The 21,343-nt window shown below is 45.4% G+C and overlaps 1 protein-coding gene across 5 annotated transcripts in view; it reads right to left on the bottom strand.

The window, feature by feature from the left end:
- AADAT (aminoadipate aminotransferase) overlaps nt 1–13,661 on the bottom strand; it is a 122,620-nt gene extending 108,959 nt beyond the window's left edge. For 3 of the 5 annotated variants that reach the window (XM_083367956.1, XM_083367955.1, XM_083367952.1), the window contains exon 1: nt 13,575–13,661. The gene's annotated coding sequence lies outside the window, so the exon portion shown is untranslated. Of the gene's footprint in view, nt 1–13,366 lie in introns of all 5 variants that reach the window. The other 2 variants (XM_083367953.1, XM_083367954.1) reach the window with 2 other exon arrangements.
- Between the last annotated feature and the right edge of the window lie 7,682 nt (nt 13,662–21,343).

Genomic DNA, 21,343 nt, shown 5'->3' on the forward strand with positions numbered 1-21,343 from the left:
ATAATTCCTCAGGATCACATCCCAAAATGGGAGCTATATCTTTTGCTACCTCCTCCTTCAAGTCTTCACGTGGGTTCTCTTTCAATCCTCTTATTCTCAAGGCAAATTCCATGTCTCTATATTGTGAGATAGTCACCTCATCCTCCGTTCTATCAATTTTATTTTCAACTGTAGCAATTCTACTTTCTAATTTTGCACTGTTTTCCACAACCTCATCCACACGATCATCTAAATGTTCAATGTGTGTGATCAGCCCTTGGAGTGTGAGCAATATGTCTTCTCTCATCTCTCTATTTTTACTCTCAAAAAGTTCAGCCATCTCCTCCTTTATTTGTTGAGCTGTTTGCTGAGCTTGAAGCTTCAAAGCATCCTGCAAATCCTTAAGTGTAAATGCAGGTGGTGGGGGAGAAGGTGGAGGAGATTTGGGCTTTGATGTGGATTGCACTGCAGGCTGTGTTACAGGAGAGAAAATTGAACTTTTAGGAACAACAGGAATTCCCTGCCGTCTTGAAGCCATTTCCCCGCTTGTTAAAATTCACTCTCCCTTATCGCTTTCACTTTCCCTATGCACTTCAAGATAAAAGTCCCAGAAAAATCTTTAAAAACTTTAAAGACTCTCAAATACACAAAAATCCAATAGGTTATTCAAACTTTGTTACAAAATATATCTCTTTCTTCACGCTTTATTCTTTCAAAAAAAACAAACATTCCGGCACCATCTTTTCCCTTTCAAAATCAAATTAGGGTATGGAGAAAATTAATACTCCCCGAGTTAAAGTTCCAAATACTTGCAAATTTAACTCCTCAGCACTGTCTGCTTTCAAATCAATCACAGATCGCTATAATCAGCAGATGTGGATGCAGTGTCTAGCTTCGCCCCATCAGCTCGGAGCAAAGGCGTCCTGGATTCGGAGAAAGCCTTGGGCTCCGAGGGAGCTCTCACCCTCCGACCCCCAGATATTTCTGGGAGTCTAGGGGATCTCTACCTCTACCCGAGGAAAGTTCACGTCCCCTTCTTCTCCCGAGAAGGTTTACAAGCCGCGGGACAGCTGATTTTCACTGTCTCTGTCGTTCTGACAAAACCTCAGGACGGGCAGCCGAAAAAAGCCGCCATTGGCGCGGCGTTGCCACCGGAAGTCCCAAAAATGATCAGAAATTATTAGAAATGGAAGACAGAATGAATAAGGAGGAAAGAAGAGTAAATGAAATGAATGAAAAACTCTCACAAGCAAACAAAGAATTAGAAAAAACTGAGAAAGCAGACCATTATCTACGTTTTCAAAACATGAAAGAAGAGAAGGGGGAGGACCTCCCAGAAATGATGATGGACTTGTTAGAGAGGGCCTTAGGGACGGGGGAAAAAGAGATGGAAAATGAGATTGATGAAATACACAGAATCCTCACAAACTACGCGAGAAGAAATAACCTACCCAAGGAAGTATATATTAGATTTGTTAAGGTCAGTTAGGGATGAGATCTTGCACAGAACCAGGGACAACCCGACAGAATACAGAGGCAAACAACTAACAGTCCTCAAACAAGTTCCCAGAAGGGTAAGAGATCTAAGAAGGTCCTACCAACATATCACATCAAAATTAATAATACAAAACATCAATTTTAGGTGGCAGATGCTGGAAGGGATTCTGGTGACCTGGCAAGAAAAAAGATACAGGCTAGATACGATTGACAAAGCAGAAGAGTTTTTCCAGCAGCACCTAAGCAATGAAGATAAATCAGAAGAAAGAGAGTTAAGAGAAGAGAGCAATACAGAGAGATATAATAGAAAGACACGAGAATCACAAGGCAAAAAATGGGAAACAGAAGAGAAAAAATGAAAATGACGATGACGATGATGAAAGTAGACACAAAGAACTCAAAGAAGATAGACAGACAAGAGCAACAAGATCAAAACATAGGCAGTAATGTGGAAATATTAACAGTATTATCATTAAACGTAAATGGACTAAACTCCCCGGCTAAGAGAAATATAATTTTGAACAAGCTCAAGACATAATAATTTTACAAGAAACACATATAAAGAACCAAGACCAAGATCTACTAAACCACTCTAAGCTAGGAATCAAATTTGTATCACTTTCACAGCAGAAGAAAGGAGGAATTGTGATATATGTTAAAGAAAGACTCCCAACAAAACAAATCTATCCAAGATGAAGAAGGTAGAATACTGATCATTGAAATTTCCCTGAATAAAAAAAAGGTCGCCCTGGTAGGAATTTATGCCCCCAATGAGAAACAAAGACAATTTTATAAGAAACTGCATAAGGTTATTGCTGATATTGAATATGAGAACATTTGTTTAATTGGTGATTTTAATGCAATTATAGACAGAGAATTAGACTATAAGAGTGAGGAAGTAAGGAAATGAACCAGAATAATTTTATCCGGTACTTTCTTGAAAATGGCACAAGAATTAAATATTCAAGATAGTTGGAGGGAGAGAAATGTGAATGAAAAGCAATTTACACATTATTCAGAGCGGCACCAATCGTGGTCCAGAACTGATATGGTCTGGACAATGAAAGAATTCAATTCAGATATAGACAATGTAGTAATAGACATTAATACCGTATATACTTGAGTATAAGCCGACTCGAGTATAAGCCGAGACCCCTAATTTTACCCCAAAAAACTGGAAAAAGTTATGACTCGAGTATAAGCCGAGTATAAGTATAAGCTTGGCCCCTTCTTAGCAACATATCTATATTCTGTGCCACGACGAGCTGCTCGTTGACTCCGCCGGCGGCTGTTTCTTGCCGCCTCTCAGCTGATGGAGCTGCGCGACCACCAGCAGCCGTCTCCAGCCTTCTCCCAGCCATCCCTGCCGGCACGTGTTCTCTGTGGCCGTTCATGGCCGCCCCCGTTTGCCCCCGACCGTGGGTGCGGCCGCGGGTCCGGCGTTCGCCCACCGACCAGCTGATGGGCGCGGGCGTGGCCGGGCTGTCCCCGGAGCCGGGCGGGTTCCACCGGCGTTGGCCCGCCGAACAGGTGATGGGCGCGGGCGTGGCCGGGCTGCCTCCGGAGGCGGGCGGGTTCCACCGGCTGGGCTCCCCACGGCTGCCTCAGCAGTTGGCGCGGCCGCAGGTCCGGCGTTTCCCCGCTGAACAGCTGATGGGCACGGGCGTGGCCAGACTGTCCCAAGAGCCGGGCGGGTTCCACCGGCGTTGGGCGTTCGGCCGCCGAACAGCTGATGGGCGCGGGCGTGGCCAGGCTGTCCCCAGAGCCGGGTGGGTTCCACCGGCGTTGGGCGTTCGCCCGCCGAACAGCTGATGGGCGCGGGCGTGGCCGGGCTGTCCCCAGAGCCTGGCGGGTTCCACCGGCGTTCGGCGTTCGCCCGCCGAACAGCTGATGGGCGCAGGCGTGGCCGGGCTGTCCCCAGAGCCGGGCGGATTCCACCGGTGTTCGGCATTTACCCGCCGAACAGCTGATGGGCGCAGGCGTGGCCGGGCTGTCCCCAGAGCCGGGCGGGTTCCACCGGCGTTCGGCGTTTGCCCGCCAAACAGCTAATGGGCGCGGCCGTGCCCGGGCTGTCCCCAGAGCCGGGCGGGTTCCACCGGCGTTCGGCGTTCGCCCGCCGAACAGCTGATGGGTGTGGGCGTGGCCGGGCTGTCTCTGGAGCCGGGCGGGATCCACCGGCTGGGCTCCCCACGGCTGCCTCAGCAGTTGGAGCGGCCGCGGGTCTGGCGTTCGCCCGCCGAACAGCTGATGGGAGCGGGCGTGGCCGGGCTGTCCCCAGAGCCGGGTGGGTTCCACCGGCGTTGTGCGTTCGCCCGCCGAACAGCTGATGGGCGCGGGCGTGGCCGGGCTGTCCCCAGAGCCGGGCGGATTCCACCGGCTGGGCTCTCCACGGCTGCCTCAGCAGTTGGCACGCCCGCGGGTCCGGCGTTCGCCCGCTGAACAGCTGATGGGCGCGGGCGCAGCTGGGCCTTCTCTGATGCTGGGTAGTTGCCACCGGTCGTGCTCCCCCGATCCCCACTGTGTTGTCGAGCCCATAGGGCTTGACACCTGGCAGCACATCCCGCAGGGAAGGTCTGCTAGGGAGGCGGCAGTCAAGCGTTGTTTCCCTCCTCGTGCGCGTGTGTGTGTGTGTGTGTGTCAGACCCGTGGGAATGGCTGGCAAGGAAGCGGCGTCCCCCCCGTCCTGTGTGTCGGGCCCACGGGGCTTGACACACAGAAACGCAAATGCCGGACTGCCGCCACCTTTACTAGCCATTAGTGCGGGTCTGACACACACACACACACACACACACACACCATTCTTTGCTGTCATGTCACCCCAATGATACGTTTGGTTTGCCATTAGGGTGCTGTGTGAATGTGGTCTTTAAATAAACTGCTGTTTATTAAATAAAACAGTTTTTTTTAAAAAAACAAACAAACAAACCCCCTTTAAATAAAAGGGAAAGTCTGTAGCTTGGGAGTTTGGAGAGAGAAATGTTTTGACACAGTTAATGTGTGTTTCTGTGACGTTCACGAAGCCCCGATTGAATGACATGAAACGAATCACAGTTTATGGCCAATTTGGGGAAGGCGGCATCTGAGCGCTCGTTTTCCCCGCACCGGGTCCGGTCAAATTCACACACTCTTGAGCCAATCGAACGCATCCTTGTCTTTTAATCCGGTTCGCGCTCCAGAAACTGAGATTGAAGGCAGAAGAAGAGTTCAAGCTTTTAATGGGGGGGGCGAGGGCTGCTTTTCTGCATTCCAGCAGGACAGGATTTATTTTTATTTTTATTAAAAAAGCGCCTTTTGCAGAACAGAGACAGCACGGGCGCGCCCACAAACACACACGCACCCGACCACGTCCTCTCGCCCCCAAAGTCTGCATGCACCAACCGACGCAGCTTTCGTTCCAGAGCAGGGACCCCCGGAGAGACGCTGCAGCGATCCTCCCCCCGCGGGAAATCCACCCTCTTTCAAGCCCCGCTGCGCCCCCCCACCTTTGGCAACCCCGGGAGCGCCTTGGGAGAGCCTCCGCAGCGGAGCCCCGGGCTTGCAGGAGGGCCGTGCTCTGTGCACGCTCAGGAGCCGCCTTCTCCTTTGCGGGGGGGAGGAGGGAGAGAAGGCTTCCGTCCAGCACCGGAGCGAAGGCGGAGCGGCCCGAAGGAGGAGTCACGCTGTGTGGTTGTATGTTTGTGTGTGTGTGTGGCGCGCCGTGGGGCGTCAGGCCCTTCCCGGCTGGGGCTCCGGTGCCTCCGCCCTGCTGGATCCCGGCGCCGTCGAGCGCCCCCCCCAGATGTTGCGCCCGGTGCGGCCGGCCCCCCCTGCACCCCCCACGCTACGCCACTGTGCATTGGGCAGTGAAAACAAGCCGAATCGGGGAAAAGAAGCGAGAGACAGAACCGGGAAGAACCAAGACCAGCGACTCCCCCTTTCTAATCACTTCCGGCCGTCAACCGGAAGCAAACCCCCGAGCCATCTGACATCGCCTAGCTAGGGCGTAGGGTTTGTCTGTGCTTGGCAGGTAGTGGGAAGCTGAGAGTCATTGATTAGGACCGGGATGGGGATTTTACAGCAATTCGGGTTTGCAGGCTAGAGTGGAGACAGAAAACAATTCCAGAACAACCTGCCTCCAGAAGTGGTGAATGCTCCAACACTGGAAGTTTTTAAGAAGAGACTGGACAGCCATTTGCCTGAAATGGTATAGGGTTTCCTGCCTGAGCAGGGAGTTGGACTAGTAGATGACCTCAAAGGTCCCTTCCAACTTTATATTATTATTAGAAGAATACATGGCACTTGTATTCTTCTGGAATAGTTTTCTGCAAAACCGAATTGTTGTGAAATCCCCCGTCCCGGCACACTTCTGTAATAACTGCTAAGAAAACCTTTGTGTGTGAATCATAATTCTCACTGGTCCTCATTGGTCCTTTTTTCATTTTTAAATGTTTCTTGTATGAGATATGAAGAGGTTTGTACAAGTGAATAGTGGATCAGAGTTGTAACACAGCTGGGAAAAAAAATACCGGCATATCATCATCCGTGCTTACTTTTTAATCATGTTTTATGTGAAGTGAGTACATACAAATTTCTTTGAAATTGTAAGGAGCTAATAAAACTGACAAGAGTCTAGTGATTCCCATAACGTTTTCCAGTGTTTTAACATAGCAATGGCAATTTCCAACAATTCTGCAGTATTGTAAATTTAATATTTTATTACAGTTTGACAGATTAGTGTAATACAATTCTGCAATGTGTACTCGCGCTGTTCAACGCGGGGAATGAAAGGCGGGAGAGAGGGTGGGCGGAGAGCTGCTCCCTGCTTCCCTCTCCCGGCTCATTTTTGCCTTGCAAAATGGAACTGGGTTAAGCCAGCCGAGAGCACGCGCTTTCCCCCTCCCCAGCCGGCCTGAGGGACCCCTGCCCCCTTTGTGCCTTTTGCCTTGCCAGAATGTCGCCAAGGCACTCGGCCGACTTGCCCTGCAGTCTGCGTCTCCTTGGAAGTCCAATACCTCTGGAAATCTCCACGTTGGAGAAGCGGCAGAGGCTGGCAGGGCTGGCAGAGGTGGCGGCAGTCCAGCGTTGTTTCTCCCCCTCGTGTGTGTGTGTGTGTGTGTGTGTGTGTGTGTGTGTGTGTGTCAGACCCGCAGGAATGGCTAGTAAAGGTGGCGGCAGTCCGGCATTTGCGTTTCTCTGTGTGTCAAGCCCCGTGGGCCTGACACACAGGAGGGGGGGGGAATGCTGCTTCCTTGCCAGCCATTCCCGCGGGTCTGACACACACACACACACACGCACGAGGAGGGAAACAACGCTTGACTGCCGCCTCCCTAGCAGACCTTCCCTGCGGGATGTGCTGCCAGGTGTCAAGCCCTATGGGCTCGACAACACAGTGGGGATCGGGGGAGCACGACCGGTGGCAACTACCCAGCATCAGAGAAGGCCCAGCTGCGCCCGCGCCCATCAGCTGTTCAGCGGGCGAACGCCGGACCCGCGGGCGCGCCAACTGCTGATGCAGCCGTGGGGAGCCCAGCCGGTGGAACCCGCCCGGCTCTGGGGACAGCCTGGCCACGCCCGCGCCCATCAGCTGTTCGGTGAGTGAATGCCGAACGCTGGTGGAACCCGCCCGGCTCTGGGGACAGCCTGGCCACGCCTGCGCCCATCAGCTGTTCGGCGGGCGAACGCTGAACGCCGGTGGAACCCGCCCGGCTCTGGGGACAGCCTGGCCACGCCCGTGCCCATCAGCTGTTCGGCGGGTGAACGCTGAATGCCGGTGAAACCCGCCCGGCTCTAGGGACAGCCCGGCCACGCCCGCGCCCATCAGCTGTTCGGTAGGCGAGCGCTGAACGCCGGTGGAACCCGCCCGGCTCTGGGGACAGCCTGGCCACGCCCGCGCCCATCAGCTGTTCGGCGGGCGAACGCTGAACGCCGGTGGAACCCGCCCGGCTCTGGGGACAGCCTTGCCACGCCCGCGCCCATCAGCTGTTCGGCGGGCAATCGCTGAATGCCGGTGGAACCCGCCCGGCTCTGGGGACAGCCCGGCCACGCCCGCGCCCATCAGCTGTTCGGCGGGCGAACGCCGAACTCCGGTGGAACCTGCCCGGCTCTGGGGACAGCCTGGCCACGCCCGCGCCCATCAGCTGTTCGGCGAGTGAACGCCGAACGCCGGTGGAACCCGCCCGGCTCTGGGGACAGCCTGGCCACGCCTGCACCCATCAGCTGTTCGGCGGGCGAACGCCAAAGGAACCCGCCCGGCTCTGGGGACAGCCTGGCCACGCCCGCACCCATCAGCTGTTCGGCGGGCGAACGCTGAATGCCGGTGGAACCCGCCCGGCTCTGGGGACAGCCCGGCCACGCCCTTCAGCTGTTTGGCGGGCGAGCGCCGAACGCCGGTGGAACCCGCCCGGCTCTGGGGACAGCCCGGCCACGCCCGCGCCCATCAGCTGTTCGGCAGGCGAACGCCGGACCCGCGGGCGCGCCAACTGCTGAGGCAGCCGTGGGAAGCCCAGCCGGTGGAACCCGCCCGGCTCTGGAGACAGCCCGGCCACGCCCGCGCCCATCAGCTGTTTGGCGGGCGAACGCCGAACGCGGTGGAACCCGCCCGGCTCTGGGGACAGCCTGGCCACGCCCGCGCCCATCAGCTGTTCAGCGGGAGAACGCCGGACCCGTGGCCGCGCCAACTGCTGAGGCAGCTGTGCGGAGCCCAGCCCTCCCTTCTCTCAGCAGCCTGTTCCGAACGAAGGGACAGTTCTTTTTTTTGTTGACTGGAGTATAAGCCGAAGTGGATTTTTTCAGCCCAAAAAGTGGGCTGAAAAATTCGGCTTATACTCAAGTATATACGGTACTTGGGCAGACCATAACCCTATTATAATTAAATGGAAAGAACAGAAACAACAAGGAGGTGGACTCTAAAAAAGGCAATCCTAAACCAAATAAAATTTAAGCATAAGATGGAAGAACAAATGTGGATATTCCTCCAGACAAACAAGAAAGAGGAGACCAGCACTCAAAAATTATGGGATACGGCCAAGGCCGTTATGAGAGGAACTGCAATTGTGTACATGGCCAATGAAGATAAAAAGAAAAGGCAATATCGAAAAAGTTTAGAAGAACACAAAAAATTAGAATTAGAACTACAAAAAACCCCACAATGTAGAGACCTAAAACAACAACTAGATTTAAATAAGCATAAATTGAACATTATAGGAAAGGAAGAAATGGCTCAAAAAATAAAAAGTATTAGACAAAAATTTTTTTGAACAGGCAAACAAACCCAGGAGATGGTTGGCCTATAGACTGAAAAAAAAGATAAAAGATGGATTAGTAAACTATGCAATGAAGCAGAGGAGATGGTACATCAAAATGAAGAAAAAAAATGGGTGACGTATGAATTCTATAAAAATGTCAAAAAGATTACTGAGGAAAGAATATCACAATATCTTAGCGGACTTATCGAAGGATCCGGAAGAATTTCAAAATATATTTAAATAAGGACATAACAGCCCAGGAAACTATAAAGGTAAAGTTTCCCCCGCACATGTGTGCTAGTCGTTTCCAACTCTAGGGGTCGGTGCTCATCTCCGTTTCAAAGCCGAAGAGCCAGCACTTGTCCGAGGATGTCTCTGTGGTCATGTGGCCAGCATGACTAGATGCCAAAGGTGCACGGAACGCTGTTACCTTCCCACCGTAGTGGTCCCTATTTTTCTACTTGCATTTTTACGTGCTTTCGAACTGCTAGGTTGGCAGAAGCTGGGATGAGTAACAGGCGCTCACTCTGTTACGCGGCACTCAGGATTCGACCCACCAAACTGCCAACCTTCTGATCGACAAGCTCAGCGTCCTAATCCACTGAGCCACCGCGTCCCCTCAGGAAATTATAGAAGTAATTAAAAAGCAAAAAAGTAATAAAACACCTGGTCCCCACAGATTACCATCTGAAACATATAAGAACTTCCAAGAACTTTTGGCCCCAACTTTATTGGACATACTTAACGATGTACTAAACACAGCAAAAATCCAAAACTCATGGAAAGAAGAAACCATCTCACTAATTCCTAAAGAAAACTCCTATTTGACCTGCATTAAAAACATACATTAAACATTTTCAACGAGGTCAATAGGTCCATTTCTTTATTGAATACGGATTACAAGATTTTCATGACCATAATGGCAGAAAGATTAAAAAAAATACTTGGCTGAATTTATCCATACTGACCAAAATGGCTTCTTGCCCAAAAGACACAATGTTAGGATTATACTAGACACCTCAGAATATTATGAATCACACAGCAAAAAACAAATGGCATTGATTTTTGTTGACGCTCAGAAAGCATTCAATATGTCAAATGGAATTTTATGTTGACTCAACTTAAACGGATGGAATTTGGGGAAAGATTTATAAACATGTTTAAAGCAATCTATTCCAAACAAGAAGCAAAAGTAATCATAAACGGAGAATTAACAAATAGTGTTCAAATACAAAAAAGCACGAGACAAGGTTGCCCACTATCTCCTCTATTATTTGTTCTTTAGAAGTACTCACAAGAAGAATCCGAAAAGATAAGCTGATTAAAGGACTAGAAACCAGAAAAGAGACATTTAAATTACAGGCCTATGCAGATGATTTATTTTTCATTTTGGAAGACCCCTTAGAATCTGAAACAAGACTACTACAGGTGCTGGAAAATTATGGAGATGTTGCTCGGTTGAAGATCAATAAAGAAAAAACTAAAATGTTAGTTAAAAACATGTCTAATTTATAAGAAACTGAGCTAGTAGAAAAAAATTAACATCCAGACATCTAAAAGAGTAAGGTACTTGGGGATCCAACTGTCGGCAAGATGTATTACACTTAAAAGAGAAAATTATGACAAATTAATAGATCAAATTACAGCACTTAGACAGATGGAAAAACCTGCAGCTCTCCTTTATGGGGAGAATAGCAACAATCAAGATGAATATACTTCCCAAATTACTCTTTTTATTCCAATTAAATTAGGCAAGGATTTTTTTGAAAATTTAAACAGAATTACATCCAAATTTATTTGGCAAGGTAAAAAAACCGAGAATTAAATCAAAATTATTAAAGGATGCAAAGGAAAGAGGAGGGCTTGGCCTCCTGAATTGGGAAAAATATTATCAGGCAGCAATATCGGTATGTATAAAGGATTGGATACATTTAAGGAATAGAAGACAACTAGCATTAGAAGGCCACGATATGCAGATAGGGTGGCATACCATAATGTGGGATGGGAAATATAAGGCTCATCAGTACTTCCAGAATCATTATATTAGACGGGCACTTTTAGACATGTGGATTAAAATTAAAAAAATTAACTATATAGAAATCCCCAATTGGCTATCATTATTAGCGATATTCATGCACCCCAAATTAATAAACCTAGGAAGAGTAATCACATATAAAGATATCTTAGGTGAGAACGGAGATTTGAAAACAAGGAAAAGACTATTAGAAGACGGTATAGAGCTGGAATGGTGGGCATACTTACAAATACAGTCATGATACAGAAAAGACAAAAAAGAACCAGGGATAAAATTAGAGCATTCACAATTAGATAAAATCCTTCTAGGAACAGAAGACCAAATGATAAAAAAGATATACCAATATTTATTAGAACAAGATATGTTAGAAGAACAGGTAAAAGATATAATGCTAATCTGGAGCAAAATTTCGGTTACAGTATAGACCTAAACAATTGGCAATCACTATGGGATAGAAAGAGGAGGTTAACGCTACCCACCTCCTATAAAGAAAATTTATACAAGATGTTTTATAGATGGTACCTTCCCCCCACAAGGCTAGCAAAAATAGATTAAAAAAACCTCACTGACATGCTGGAAATGCAGAAAGCTTCCACGGACCTACTATCACATGTGGTGGGAAAGTTTAAAAGCACAAAATTTTTGGCACCGGATAAAAAATTGGCTTGAAGAAATATTATTACAAAAAAATGATTTAAAACCAGAAACCTTCTTATTAGGGATTATTAATGATAAACTCAGCAAAGCATCTTTTTTACTTACTATTGCATATTTTAACCACAGCAAGATTGGCCTACTCCCAAAAATGGAAAAGAACGGAAACTCCTACTGAAGAAGAAATAATAAACAAAATTCTATCCTGCGCCAAAATGGACAGGTTAACTTTAGAGATTAAAAATAAAACTGAAACAGAGTATTATGAAATTTTGAAAAATTTGTACGAATGCTTAGATAAGGAGGAACGCTGAGATGACTATCGATTGATTAGTTGATAACGCTAAGACTTTTCACTAGCACCTATATCAAGACACAATTGAAAGATATTTAAGTACAACGTAGACGATGGAAAGATGGTTTACCAGAAAATTTACAGATATTATATGTACATTTTGTCATATTCTGTCCCGTCATAGAATGTATTTTACTTTTCTGTTTTTCTTTTTGTTACATAAGGTAATACTAATAGCAGTGCTGTAGCCAGGGAAGTTGTAACATGTCCACTTTTGTTTTTAAATGTACATTCAATAAAATTTAAAAAACAAAGATAAATGTATTACACCATGCAGCTTTTGGGATTCTGCTAAAGCTCCTAAAACAATAAATGCATCTGGTTTCTTAAAAATGTTGTAGGCAGACAGAAAATAAAAAGTAACTTACATGTGACTCTGTGTTCACCTTTTCCATTTTCTATTCTTACTATGAACACTTGAACAGAAGCACTAACTAGCTACTGTCCTTTTCAGCTTGGAATTCTAAGGCTGCCTTTTCTTTCCTGGTAAGTAAAGGAGTTGTAGTCTAACACACTGGGAGGATTCCAAGTTGAAAAAATGTTTTTCATGGGATTGTACTTAAAATATATCTTTATATATGAAATATATTTTTCCAATAAGCAACAACTCCTCTATTAACAATTACAATAAATGACACGCAAGCCCACTGAGACTATTTTTTACTACGCACTTCCCAGCTATTAGGTATGCTGAGGAACAGTATTTTAATTATTTTATCTTGTTCCTATTACTATTTGTCTAGAAATATGTTTGAGACCACCTCTATTCTGGAAAAATTCAGTTGCATAACTCATAAGAGATACCTTCAACCAGAACTAACCACATATTGTTAGTATTTCTTCTTCCTATTGTTTAGGCTGAGAATGTGTCTGGCCTGAAGTCACCCAGTAGGCCTCAGGTGACTACTCACATCACCTGGTTTCTAAACTAGTGCCTTAACGACCAGACCAAACTGGCTCTCTAGCCACAAATTACAATGGTTGGGTTTATATGAGATATTAAGCAAGCATTCGGCCAATTACACCTTATGTGAATTTTGTTTGGTTGTTTATTCCAGGCATCTAGCCTATCTACTCTGAAACTTCCGGATGACCACTAATAAGGAGACAAAGAATATTTTCTGTATCTCTATGCTGCCATCTAGCGGTTGTTTAGCTTTTTAAATACAGTAATCCATATAAAATAGCCCATGCATCAATGAGGTAGAATTCTTTGTTATGCATACCCTAAATGCGTTTTAATAGGCGCTGAATGTTTCTCTTCAATCAATTTCCACCTCGCGCGCTCTCATTCTCTCCCCAGCCACCAAGAAAAGGAAGCTTATTCTAGAAAACGAGAGAAACTATTGGGGCACCGTTCGTGGGCAGAAAGCACAGCTTTGACGTTTCCCTATCTGCGGTTCCAACCGCAATTTGTGAGGCTGCAGGTCTGGAAACAGGAACAGGCAGGGCGAACAAAATTAAGCAAAGCACGCTCTCTAGTCCACCCACCGCATATCGCTCAAAGAAGACAACACAAAAAACAAAAGAGCCAGCTAAACGAATGGAAAAGCCTCCGTGAAACACCGCCCTACTTGGCTGGACAAGGCCGGCCCAAGAAAGAGGTAGGAAGGGAACACGAACCGAGGGTGCCGTCAGCTTTCAAGCGTTATGGCCGTCCGGCAGCGAAAGGGAGCTCTAAAGAAGCACGGCGACTGCGAGGCCTGGGTTTTGCTGCTGCTGCTGCTGCTGCTCAAAACGAGCCCCTGAAAACAACCCGAACCTTCCCCTAATACCGCTGATGCAAGCCAATTCTCAGATTCGAGACTGCAGAAACGATTCTCTGCTCAACCTTTATGACTCCGCTGCTTTCTCAGGCCTCCCAGAACTCGGGAATCCGTTTTAGACTTGCAGAAAAGCTGGCCTTTTCTCGCTGAACTGCTTGGGTTGTTCTGGGCATGTGCGTGGGTGTTTGTAAACCTCCCTCCCTCCCTCTCTCAGTTGCCTCCTTCTCCGTATCGCTTTCATTAGTTCGAATATGTTTGTATCACTTTTCACTAAAAAATGGTCAGAACGGATTCAACAGTTAAAAGAAAGCAAACATCAAGTGTAATGCAATATTAGTCCAAGGTGTGTGGTAATTAGTTTAACGTAGGCTTTCCCTGGACAATTTTAAAATCACAAGAGCACAGCTCTGGAACATGAAAACCGATACTAAAAGCTGAATTACTGAACATGTACAGTGTTCCTGTTGTTTCGGGATCAGTGAGGCATTGACGAGGCGAATGGTGAAAACAGCAACACGTTTATTAGGTTAACATAGAAGCGGCTCAAACTGCCAGTAAGCTTCTATTTATATGGACTGTTAAGTTGTGGGCTCTTGGGTTCACATGAGGCTGAGTACAGGATAACACATACTTTATTCTTGCTGCAACTGTACTGAAACTTGGGCTGCAACCAGCCACAATATATAGTCTAGCCCCTAGGTGGCAGCCAATGGGTTTGAACCCACTCTTGCTGCCTGGGACTAGCCAATTGCAGGACCAGAGACAGCCAGTCTGGGTTGCTGGAGAGCCCTTGGCTGCTCCAGCAATGCATGTGGTGTATCACCACAAGCCCAGTACATAACATGGACCATTGCTAGGCAGCGGCCAATGGGATTAAAGTAGTCTTTCCCGCTGAAAACACAAGTAACAACTCTAAAGACAAGCAGTCTGGAGTTTAAACAGATGCAGTAGTTAACCAACAATAACAGTTTCCCAAGTATTTTACACCAATACATAACAGTTCCTTTACATCCACACTGAACCATATCTCATCTTAAAATAGCCTGGAGCAAATTTTCATTCTCCTGTCTTTCTTCACTGTTTACCTTTTCATCTCCCAGAGTGACATTATTGACATTTGTGCAGGTATTTCATACAACTCTGCATGCCCTTTAAAAAACATTAAAAATCAAAGTAATTAATTGTATAATTATGGTACCTCTTTCTAGCTTTTATTTCCTAATAGTGGCATTCAGCTAATAGATCAGCCAATTTTGTCTAAAGAATTTGTCCTTAGGGAGCAGGTCTGTGTGTAAGACAGATGACTGTATGTTTGGACCTTTGTATCCTTAAAGGTTCCACACGGGATGATTACCAGCAGACTATACCTATTGGGGAGCAGGAAGAAAATCCACAGTTGATTATTGGATAATATCATACGACCTCCTGAAATTCTTGCAGAAGGTGGAGGTTGACTTGCGATTGGAAAGCAATCACAATCCACTAATCCTTACTCTTACATTACACCAGAAATTGTTAAGGGTGGGCTCAACCTACCTACCCAGGTTAGAGAACCAAAATACCCAGGTAAAAATTAAATGAACTGAGAAAAATGCAAAGGAAGGGCCATGGGGGAGGGAATGGGGCGTCGTGATAGGATGTATAATAATATGTGATTTTGGAATTTGGGATGTGGTTCAGTGTTTGGCTACATTGTTTGCCTTCCTGAATCCACCACACTTTGCAAACCGTTGCTTTTTAGACTTTGTTGTGAAGTCTAATAAACTTCTATTTGTAACACAAACAGAGTGGATTTCAATTTGTGACTATTTTTGTGTCTAACATCACTAACAGAATATTAGCTCACTCCCCAAAGCCGGTTTTAAAGAATAAAAAATGGTTTGACAGGGACTGCGTGCTATTAAAATATATATATATAACAGGGAGTACAGAAAAAGTAAAAATGCCCCTTCTAAGGATCACACTCACTACTTAAAGCAGTTGAAGGCACAATATAAGACGCTTGTAAAAGAAAACAAAAGTGCAACTCTGAAGAAGTCTTGGCACAGACTAATTGCATCAGTCAGGACAAAAAATCCATCCCTGTTTTGGCACATCACCAAAGGATTGGGGAAATCCCCCCTACCTCCAACTAACCAGGTACTGATACATGCCTGGGAAGAATATTTTAGAGAGATATATGCAGACCCCAATTATGTAACTAAGGAGAGCCAAATTAGTTTGGACCAAACCCCTTACTGGCCCCCTGTTACACCAGAAGAGATATCCCGGTTGATTGGAGCCATCAAGGTTAATAAGGCACCTGGTGCTGACAATGTCCTGCCAGAAATAATAAAAAATAATGCCAGTTGGTGGGCTCCACTTTTAGCATCTCTGTTTACATTTATAGATAGAACGTGCCATATGCCAAAAGATTGGGGATTAGTAATTATCATATTAATTTATAAAAAAGGTAGTAGAAATGACCCAGGCAGTTATAGACCCATTAGTCTTCTGAACGTTATTAGTAAACTGTATGCCAAACACCTAAACTATAAACTTCAGGATTGGCTAATTTGGGGGGGGATAATCAAAGATGAACAAGCCGGTTTTAGAGAAGGAAGATCAACGGTGGATCATATCTTGGTACTTCGCCATCTAGTAAAAAAATACACATATATAAAAAAAATCCTCTCTTTTCATGGCCTTCCTTGATTTTAAGCAGGCCTTTGATTTAATATCCAGGAACACCCTCTGGGAGAAATTAAAATGCACTACTATCGATAAATGCCTCCTTTTCCTCATACAAAAATTGTATGCCAATTCCACCTTGAAAGTGAGGTGTAATCCTCAAGGGATTACCGGCCCAGTAAGGGTACAAAAAGGGGTACGGCAGGGTTGCATCCTGTCCCCCTCCCTTTTTAACTTCTATATTAAGCCCCTGATCAATATCTTACAGAACCTTGATCTGCATCCGCCGATTCTCCTATATGCCGACGATGCTGTTATTATTTCACAAACCCCTGTAGGACTGAAGAGAGCAATTAGGGCAACACTTGGCTATTGCAGACAGAACAACTTGATCCTTAACTTTGATAAATCAAAATTTTTAGTTTTTGCTAAAAGACCCAGCCAATACTCCTGGAAAATAGAAGGACATAGTTTAGAACAGGTTAGAACATTTAGATACCTTGGGGTGGTTTTCCACTCGCAAGGGACATGGAAGGCACACCTGGATCATACATTGCAAGCAGCCGATAGGTCCTCAAATGCAATTAAACATTCCATTTACACAGGCGGAGGTCAATTAGTACCTGCTGCCTTAAAACCTTTTGAGGCCAAAACATTGGCACAAATTCTATATGGGGCACAAACAGGAATCCTTGCAAAGAAAAACTTGTTAGAAATCATACAAACCAAATTCCTGTGAGCCATCTTAGCTGCACCCAAAGGAACTCCAAATGCCCAGTTAAGAATTGAGACAGCCATGCCTCAGATTCAGATAAGAGCCTGGAAGTTGATGATCATTCATTGGCTTAAAATGCATTTCTTTCCAGAGGGACTGCCCCCCCCCTGGAAACAGGTGATAGATCACAAGCTGGGCTCTTACGGGCTCTCATCAGTATTCTTAATGTCCCTAGGCTTTGACCAAGCAAAGCAAGTAGTAATCAATAGAATGAGGGACACGGAGTTCCAAGAAGAACTAAATAGGTTGCCTGTCCACAGTAGGGATAAAATGAAAGAGGGTGTGTGGGAATCAGCAAGATATCTAAATGATCTGATTTTCCCAAAACAAAGAATAGCTTTTTTCAGAGCCAGATTTAACATTCTCCCCTCAGCACTCCTCCAGGGCAGGTATAAGAGAACACCAATAACAGAACGGGTATGTATATGTGGTAAAGGAGAAGTTGAAGATATCTCACATGCTTTATTGTACTTGAGTTATACCGAGTTTATAGGTCAGCATATATTCTCTCCTTATTAGAGAGATTGCCAGGGAGGGCAGACAATTTTTATGTAGGTTTTCTCCTCCAGGACTCAAATCCTTCTACCACGCATGCAGTGGAAAAATTCTGTGTTACTGCAATGTCCACAAGAAAAAAATTGGTTACAGAATTATAGCTGTCAACTTGTGCTAATTTTTTGGAGATATCTCTAACAATTTTTGAAACATTATATTTACTCACATACTTATTGGCTTTTCACTCACGTAAACAAGGGAGTGACTCTTTGACCTGGGTTAGTGATTGGCTTAATCTAACTAATAAGAGAATACTTCATCTTGAGGGATGGGATTTGGTATATGGATGGCATGCATACTTGCTTTATGATAAGAAGGTAGACAGGGCTTTTAAATCCCATATTCTTAGAAGTGCTTTATTGCTTTATTGCGTGTCTGGAAAAAGTATTATTATAAGTTAAATTATAAAATACCGATTTGGGGAATTCCTGGACACGCGATAGAGGGCGTATCTATGGGAGTGAGTATGGATATGGTTTCTTATAAGGAACTACTTAGATTGCAAGGGAATGATTGGCAACTTAAACCAGTAGAGGAGTTAAGACAAGAAAACATAAATTACTCTTGGTTTCAAGAGTAACTTGAAAGTAACTTGAAAGCTAGGTGGAAGTCAGATCAAAAGGTTGGCATCACAACTACAGATCAAAATTTAGTAAAGCAAATTAGAGATTCAAATTGTGCACATATAAAGAGGATATATAATGCTTTAATTGAATTGGATTCGGAAACGGAACTGGTTAAAGACTGCATGATAAAGTGGGCACAAAATATTCAGGAACCAATTTCGTTGGACACCTGGGAGATAATTTGGGTCAGAAATGTTAAATTTACCCAGGCTCAAAATTTAAGAGAAAATTTTTATAAAATGTTTTATTGATGGCATCTGGATCCCAAGAAGTTGTCCAACATGTATCCTAATTTACAGTCTAAATGTTGGAGGTGTGGTAGTTTAGAAGCTACCTATTTTCACATGTGGTGGACTTGTAGAAATATAAAAGCTTTTTGGATTAAAATTTGGTGGAACATTCAAAAGATTTTTAAGAGAAAGATAAAGTTTTCCCCGCAATTGTTTTTATTGGGCATTGTTGTAGATTGTGATGTTAAAGAAACTAACTTGATATTGAACATGATAACGGCAGCACGGTTACTGGTGGGACAATATTGGAAGAAGGATAGTTTGCCCACTGTAGAAGAATGGGTGTTTAAAGTTTCGAATCTTGCAGAAATGTCTAAGATTTCTGCTTATCTGAAGGATCATTCACAGGAAAGATATATTTCAGTTTGGAGGAGATGGATAAATTATATTCAAAACAAATATGGGACTAAAAAGTACCATTTAGCTTATGAGTAGATTTTAGTGGGATATTGTTATTGGTACATTGTTTGTAGTTATGTTAAAAGAGAGTTAAAGCACATTATGAATTTGGTTAATTGTATATTGTGCATAATTTTTATTTAGAATATGATTATTGTAACTATAATCCTGTATTTAGCTCTGGGAAGTGGGGGGGAAGTGGGTGGTTTTGGGGTGGGGGGATTTGGGGATATATTGTAAAATTTTGTTTTTGTAAAACTCTTTAATAAAAAAACAACAACAAGGGAGTGACCCTAACATTTTGAGAACATGTATTTTCTTAACAGGGATGTTATTATTTACTATTAATGTCAGTACTATTTTTTAATATATTGTAAAAAGTGACGTCTATTGCTAGTATATCACCATAATAAAGTTATATTCTTCTTCATCCTTAGGGAGCAATAATTTGGATATTTGGATATAGAAATCCTTCAAATCAGCATGGATATAGACATGGAAAAATAAGCTCTTTCGCAGGAGTAAATCATCTGCGCTAGAAGTGAAATGTCAAAGCAAATTTATTTACTTATTCTGTTTTGCTTTCTGGAACTCAAAAAATAGTGTTCCCATTTCTGTTTTTCCTCTGAGAATAAGAAAGCTGTGAAATATGTGGGCTTCAAAAATAGTGATAACTCTTCATCAAGTATCAACTGAGCTTCCATAGGTAGAATGGACTTTCACCTTGTTTTCATCAGTTTTTCTAATGATATGCAGAGATGTCCAAAAAGCACCATTAATGTTTAGTATAACACACCTACATGTTTGCAGCAGCTGGTATGTTAAAGCAGTAGCTCTCAACCTTTTGGGCATCAGGGACAGGTTTTGTGGAGAGAGGTTTTTCTGAGATCAGAGGGCTATGGTTTCACATGCTGCCTGCATCCTGAGGATGGGGCTTTGTATCAGATCCACCATGCAGGTGTCCTGCCATTCTTTTGGGGGAAGGGAGGAAGAATGCTTCTGGCATTCTTTGCATACTTTCACTTCTGCTGTAACTCCTTGGGAATTAGGAAGGGGGACTGTCTTCTGAGAAGAAGCAGATTCCTTCTCAGCTGGTTCCAACCTGGTTCCAAGGTCATCGTGCCCCAAGAGTGACCTGTTATCTGCCCAGAACCTTGGTGTTCTCATAACATCTTCATGGCATCATAAGGTCAAAGGTAAAGGTTCCCCCGCACATGTGTGCTAGTCGTTTCTGACTCCAGGGGCCGGTGCTCATAGCCGTTTCAAAGCCGAAGAGCCAGCGCTTGTCCGAGGACGTCTCCGTGGTCATGTGGCTGGCATGACTAGATGCCAAAGGCGCATGGAATGCTGTTACCTTCCCACTGTAGTGGTCCCTATTTTTCTACTTGCATTTTTACATGCTTTCAAACTGCTAGGTTGGCAGAAGTTGGGATGAGTAACAGGCGCTCACTCTGCTACGCAGCACTCGGGATTCGACCCGCCAAACTGCTGACCTTCTGATTGACAAGCTCAGCGTCCTAACCCACTGAGCCACCACGTCCCCTTGGCATCATATTGGCTGCCAATGGATTGGTACGGAGGGGTGGGTTTGGGGGAAAAACGAAAAAATCGCTCTGTGCTTTGTGCGGGAGCTTCAGATTCTGCCTGACTTTTCTGATCCAGTATCTCTCAGTAAAAGTTCTTTTTGATTAACCTTAATGGAGTCAGGAGTTTTGTTTTCCTGAGGAAACAGCTGGGGCAGATCCTTACATTAGGCGGAATCTGTAAAGTGAAGAGGTGCCTGGCCCTACTGTGGGGACTGTGTAAGCAATGTCAGCTCAAGGCAGTGACCAGGAGGAAGTTGAATGCTGTGGGGGAGCCTCCACCAGGGCTTCCCTGGACTGGGCTTCTCCAAGTGGTCTCATTGAGACCCAGGTGGTCCATCAGTGTTGGCAGGAAGGACAAAAGGGAAAGGGATGACCCTCACCAGAGGCAGCCAAGGCAGCTGATGACATGAATGGCATCTGGAGCTGGAAGAGCTCAAGGACAAGGAGAAGGAAGGTGAAGGGGGCTGACCACACCGATCTCCTAAGGAAGCAAGCCATGAGCTTTATAATGGATGCCTTCTAGGGCCTCAAGTCCGTGAGCCCAAGGCTAGGATGATCGCTGGCGAGACTCGCCCAACCCAAGAGGAGGATGGTAGGGGAGCATCACCACTAGACACTGCGGTGAGAGTTTCGACAATCCCAGCCAGTGGCACCATGGCCGGGAAAGCAGCACAAAGAATTCCCATCAGTGTCAATGCTCTGGGGGGGGGGACAGCATGGCAAAATGGAAGTGATGAAAGACCCCAACCCTGGAGGGTGAAATTTGATGGGGACTCCTAACAGCTAAGGTTCTTCCTGGCCCATGTGCAGGAGTATGGACTGGAGAGCCCCACTAAGGGTGCCAAGATGAGAAGTGTCACCCTAGCAGGGAGCTGGATGGTTGCCCTCCACAACGTGAATGCTCCTGAGCTGAGGAAGTTCATCTGGTTAATG

The sequence above is a fragment of the Vipera ursinii genome (assembly GCF_947247035.1).
Source record: "Vipera ursinii genome assembly, chromosome: 7".
NCBI lineage: Eukaryota > Metazoa > Chordata > Lepidosauria > Squamata > Viperidae > Vipera > Vipera ursinii.